The sequence below is a fragment of the Ammospiza caudacuta genome, chromosome 7 (assembly GCF_027887145.1).
Source record: "Ammospiza caudacuta isolate bAmmCau1 chromosome 7, bAmmCau1.pri, whole genome shotgun sequence".
Taxonomy (NCBI): domain Eukaryota; kingdom Metazoa; phylum Chordata; class Aves; order Passeriformes; family Passerellidae; genus Ammospiza; species Ammospiza caudacuta.
The window spans coordinates 33,150,722-33,157,418 of NC_080599.1; positions in this window are offsets into that span (position 1 = coordinate 33,150,722).

The following is a 6,697-nucleotide window of genomic DNA, read 5'->3' on the forward strand; positions in this document are numbered from 1 at the left end:
ATGTTCTGCTCTATTAGGGTTTCCCTGAGGAATTATTTAATCCATTTTACAGGGACTATTTCCCCCATCCGTGAGCAAAATAAATAAAAGTACATCTTGTTTTATAATCTTGTTTCTACTAACACAAAAATTAAAAGTCTTTCTCTGGGATCTGCCATATTTTCTTTTTGTCAGCAATATATTGGGAAGACAAATTCATATTTGCCTAAATTATAAAACCAATAACTATTTGCACTAAGAATCAAAGTATTGAATTAAGTCAGAACAAGGAAGTTTATGTTCATAAGGTTCATCATTGCTTGAGCAGAAGATTGCAGCACCATTATCTAGGTTTAGTTCTTTACTCTGATACTGAGTAGTTCATAGGAAAGCACAAGGGGAGGACTCAGCCCGTCAGTCACACCACACCAATCTCTGAGCAAAGGAAATGTTTTGTTAACATCTTACTCAAAACCAGCCCTGTTTTATCCATGCAGCTACTCACTGTATACCCAGCCAATCAAGCTCACCTTTAAAGTTAGCTTAGTGACAATTATTTCAGGATGAATTTCTTCCAGGGTTTTTCAAGCAACATTATCTGGAAAATGTTCTTCAAGCTCCAACACCCATTCTATTTGTTTGTGACAGCCATCTAAAAGATACTGAAAAACAACAGCTTGACAATACTGTGAAAGTTGAGCTTCCTTTCACACATTCTGCCATCCCCTGATCTTTTTTAACTTGCTATTTAGATGTCACAAACACAATTTTGAATATATATATATATGAAAAAAAATATTTCAAATATTATGCTCAGTGTGACTATTGAGTATCCAGAGCATCTGCTTCAACCCCTTCTCTTGTACAATTTTGGGAAATTCCATGTAGTAAGAAAGGGAAAGCTATATAGGAAAGTGCTGTATATTTTAAAGGTTAATACAGTAAAAATTTCACTTTAAAGTATTTTCTATTGAAAATTCTTCTTAATATTACAGAAATTATATTTCTCTTGTCTTTTAACCCTCCAGCAGTGCTTGGGGTTGCAGGAGCAGCAGCATCTTGATCAGTGATCATGCTGGCAGCAGTATCTGAAGCTGAGCCTGCTCTGTAAATAAAGCACCCTATGACAACTTGCCTTGTGATCACCAAGTGAGTTTCTGCCTATCTGATTCTCAGGATCTTGTCTTTCCATATGAAAGGCTACAGCTGCATGTTTAGCTGAAGCATGAATTATCGAACCACAACTCTTTAACCCCTAAAATTCCATACTATCATTTATTCTCCTTAAGAGAATAAAAACCATTTTATTTCTCTTAAATTATATTAATAACAAGTTATTAATATGATTTCATTTAATTTCCTGGCACATCCTGATCATTGCTCCTTGCTCCTTCTGGCATTTGCTAAAGTTTCTTTGTCTTCTACTGACAATTTATAAATCCCATGTTCCAGATCATTGATTGCTGGTGCAGTAACGTGGCTCGCAGTGGCCAACAAAGGCTCCCCTGCAGGGAGGTATTTCAGAACAACACTTCCCTCTGCCGGACCCGTGGGCAGTCACACTCTGCCTGCCCGCAGGGACCTGCCCGCCTTCCTCTGCCTCTCGCTCTGACAAGATCCCTGCTCCTCCCGGGCTGCGCGGGTCGGTGCCAAACTAGCAAAGCTCAAAATAATTCATCAGATGAATAGGATAGTCGTAAAAATTTCACCGAGTATCAGCTGGACAGAAATATCACTGTACTTTCTTCTCAAGACAAGAGTATCTCAAAGCCACAGATAATGTGAAAACTGGGAGTCTCAGGGTCTGCCATTTCATGTTGCCTCCAAAACCCTGACAGCTTTATGCCAGCTGAAATCAGAACAATATTTAAAAATACCTTTTACCCAAATCATCAGGAATTTATTTCTTTATAGGGCCATGCAGAGAAAAAGTATTGAAAAAAGACAGTTAAGAATTGCCTGCACCTCTTGTGACTCCATGAAAACTAAGATGGTGCTACAGTGAATTTTAATTGAGTGCCACACTTCCTACCTGGCCATCTGTTCCAAACTGCTTGCAACACCCAGAGTACGACATTTTACAGGGGGGTTGATGGAAGCTACTAAATTCAGATACAGGGGTCTTGCCTTCAAGTCATTCAGTGGTTGGAATATTGTCCTCAGCTGAGGATGAGTGTTAGAAGGAAGAGGAGAAAGAACTGCAGAGATACATGAGTAAGACTGTGCTTAATTCTTGCCCTTCACAAGGACAGGAACTGGTCCCAGTGCAGTACTACACATGCTCCTCACTCGTTTGTAAGAACACCACTGAAAAACATAATTAAGCATTTCACTGAACAAAGATTCTGTTCACATACTCTGCTGAATGAAGGCTTTTAGTGGACTTCAAAACATAGGAAGAAGATGAATAAGCTGAAGATAGGAGTAGAAAATACAGATGTAATTCTAAAACAAAATTCCCTGATAGTGAAATTTACTTTGAAAAGGCAGACTGTTATTTAATGTCATCACTGTTCCTGTGCTTGTTAGGCCTCAGACATGCAGCCCTGATTTCAACTGGGACAGCCCAAGGGGGCCACTCCCTTCAAGTTTTCTCTTGTTGCTGATTATAGTCCCCAGCTAATTTTTCATCAGTTGCTGCTGCCTCAGTCTGCAGCCTGGTTTAGGTGTGGTGTTGCTCCCCGCTTCGGGGTTATCCAAACTAAGTGGATCAGTTAAACACTTTTAGTTACAAGGTTTCACTTTGCATCATTTTGAAACACTCAGTTTGGGACCTACCAGTATAGGCTCTTTCCCATTTAACTTGCCCTTACAAAAATCCAGAATCTGCTCCTCACCTTGCAGTCTCGGATTCTCAGGGAAGCTGTCAGATCAAAAGACCAAAGGCAAATTATTTGTATTTCAGCACACATTTAATCTGGATCATCTCCTCATTCCCTTCAGTCTTCTTTCTGAATGTATATTTTGAGGTTGTTCAGAGATTTATCTGGAAAAATTATCCCAAATATCCCTCCAGAGAGTGTACACATCAGTTCTCTACTATTTGAAGCCCATGCCAGAAAAATGTCACAGAATCACTTTCTGCTAACTTGAGGAACCCATAAGGAAAAAATGTCTCTGCTACATCTCAACAGAAACTTGCTATAAGTTTTCTAGTGAGCATAGGAAAAATAAGACAGGAAGGTCTGTTACACCAAAGTATCTTTACCTCAATTCAAATACAAGGAAGGTACCTCTGGAATTTGTCAGGAAATACTTCCATTCTCATACCCTCTTTCATTTTTATTAATTGCATTATTCTACAGGGGGGGGAGAGGTAATTTTGTCCACAAACCCTCACAATATAAAAATATTTAATTTTATAATGAAGTCAAATGTACATAGACACAATATAAGATCAGCATTGGTGGTATGAAAAATATCCAAATAATAAATTAATTGTTTGTGGGTACTGCTAAGAAATGCTAGAGCTTTCCAACACCTGCTTCACTCTGCAGTTGCATTCAATTTTCTTTCTCATACTTTCATTAAAAATGTATGAGGTCATTTAAAATTGGAGTCCTCTCAGCACCTTCTAAGATTAGATCTTTGGAGGCAATAAAGCAAGTATAATCTGAATTCCAGGATCACATTAATTGGCCATTATGCCTTTTTTAAAACAATGCCAAGCTTATACAGTAACTACTATCTGATAAGCAAATTGTAACACTGCAGCCTATCATGAAAGAAAAGAAAAACTCATTATTTTTAAATGAGAATCAAAATAAATGCTTACAGCAAAACCTGTTATGGGGAATCCCTTGGCATATATTTGGAATGTTTAATCACAAAACAATGTAGTCAGATATGTGTCATACAGCTCACCCCAAATGACTGAAAAAACCTATGCATTTGTTTATTATTCCATACTCTGAGTAATATGGGAAATTCTCACTGAAGTATTTCCAGCTTCCTAGACTTCCCTTATGCAATGCAGTGTTAGGCACACAGTGTGGGAGCAGAGTCACATCTTCTTCTCCAATCCAGATGCTGGCAGGGCTCAGCCTTTAGGAATAAAGCTGGGCTTGAGAGATATTTGGGCTGTACTTCTTCATCTGTATTATCCTGCATTCTTTCCAAGATGGCACACTAATTCCTCATCTCCTCAAATAAGGATTTGCAAAAGACAAGATTCCCACTCTTCCTGGAGCAGGGCTTGCAGCCACAGCATGGCAGACTGTGAAGTGGCAGCAGGGCCATGGGCTGGGGGTGAGGATGGTCCCTCCCACCCAAGAGACTCCAATTTATCCATGGCTGAGAAGAGTGTGGGTGTCCTGCCTCACCCTCTGCACAGGCATGGGTACAGGACACTGAGCTGCTCAGACACCAGCCTGCCTTTCTGTGCCTTTGCTTGAAAAGCAGGGCTTGAAAATCACAGCTGTGCAATTCTGAGGGAGCAAAGCAATAGAGGAAGACACTGAGAAGAGGAATTGTGAGCAAAGAGATTCTCTCATCTGTTGTTCAGTTGATTTTGTAATGAGAAAAATAGGCTTTTGTCCATTTCTTGTTAGTAAACAAGTCTGTGACAAAGACTTGTATGTCCCATCAGTAATTAAATTATTTTTCTTGTTGATGAAAAAAATCTTTAAGGTCTTAAAGTCATATAAAAAAGAAATTACCACATATACCTGCCTTTTGAAACTGCCACATATAAGGTTTTATTTTTACAACTTGTATAATACCACTTTGGAAAATGTTGGCTGTATGCCAAGGGAAAGCTGATTTAAATTTTATGTTTTTCATTTCTACTTTGATTTGACAAGATACAGATTTATTAGAGTCCCATCTACTGCAGCTAGGGCAGAAAACTCTGACAAAACACAGGTGAAGTCAGCTGATTTTTTATGGGCTGTTAATAGTTTGCTTGGGCACCCAAATTCTGCCAAGTAATTTTGTCCTCTTCAATTCAACTGCTTCACTAATCAGTTTTGAAGTGTAGAAACTCCTGACCTCCTTTCCTCTTAAAAAAAAAAAAAAAAAAGATGGAGCTTGATTATATAAAAAGAAATTAGACTAAAAATGCACTAATTCTTAGTTCCAATGAGAATGTCTTAAGCTGCCATGGCAGAACTTCTATCAAAAATTGAGGAGGCATTATTAAGCAGTTACAAAACGAGAGAGATGCTTCCAAACTGAACCTCAGTACAAGATGCTTGGGGTCCTTAAAAAAGGTCAGGAAAGTGAAATTTGGGTGATGGCAAAGTTACTTTTAAATTATAGAAATAGATACTGTTTTTATGTATGAAAGATAAATCTAAAAAAGCAAATGTCTCACCACACCTTAATTTATTACTTTAGCTGAGCCCTGGGTTTCAGGGCTGATTTAATTTTATGAAAACTGTTGAATGCTGTATTCATCAGACAATGTATTTAATCATTAGGCTCAGTGCTCCTGTTTTCCCTGCTGTGGTAGAACTGGTAAAATTCTTTTAAGTTAGTGATCTTTGAAACAGAAGTTTTGGGCCTACATACTACTCAAAGTGTAGGAAGGCTGGACTGCTTACTCAGTTTCTCTAACGCTGATGAGGCCTCCTTCAAGACTATCTGACTGATATGCAAGGTGAGGATTTCTTGCTTAAAGCACAAAATATCCTTACATTTTAAAAAATTTTCCTTTTGGGGGAAGAATTTGAAAAATTGCTACCTCACATGGGTAGCAACAACAGTTTTCATAGTTGTCCACAACAACAACAGACTGATTGTTGCAGAAGTTGGACTTCTTATATGGTTTTCATATTACTTCCATTGAAATTTAAACCAAAATTATTGCACCAGAGGCTACAGAATTGTAACTAAATGAACAGCCACTGCTGTGTTTGCCAGGTTAGTTAAACTGCAGTGGATGCCATTAACTCACATGCTCAAATGATTCTGTTACACCTACACGAGTCACAGTCTTGCAAGAGAGGAAATGTCAGTGCCAGCTGGAGCAGACAAGACTCAAAAGCTCCTGTACTCCAGCAGAATCTCTGCTGATCTGGTAAACCCTGAGCAGCACTGGGGGTAAGAACTCAAGCAGTGCTTGCTTCATCATCTGAGGATGAATCAGGAGACTCTTACCAACATCCCTTCAGCTGGCTGTGTCATGGCCTAGAGCAGACAGGATGATGCAGAAGCCTGGGATTCATGGATTACTGCTTGACGTCTGCTTTGTACACAAATCTCTGAAAAATGCGTGCATCAGTGGAACTAAAAGGCCAATGGTAGGCTAAAGTTTCTTTTTTCCCTTTTTGAAGCGCCTTGTGACATAGCAGAGGTTGGGATCTGCTGCCCTCCAGTGCATGCTTGCAGATGTCCTCTTTGGAGACCAAGAGAATTCTCAAGAAGCATTACAAACAAACAAACAAACAAAGTGTTAAATTTTTTGTGTGTCTTATTTAGGACCTAAAATAATTGCTGGGACTTGTTTCTTAATTTTGCTGTATTGTTGTGGCCTTGTCAGACTATTTCTACATCCAAGTAGAGTGTTCTAGTTTGTTCTATGAAATTGGTTCTCTTCAATCAGCTGTTACTCTTTCATTTTATATGAATATACACAATGATTATATACATAACACAATACATATGGTAATGATATGCAAATAGTGTATATATATCCCATTTTGTATCTGCATTCTGCCTGTAATTGTTATCTTTGTGATACTTACTGACACATCAGAGAACTTTCTAGTATCCACAT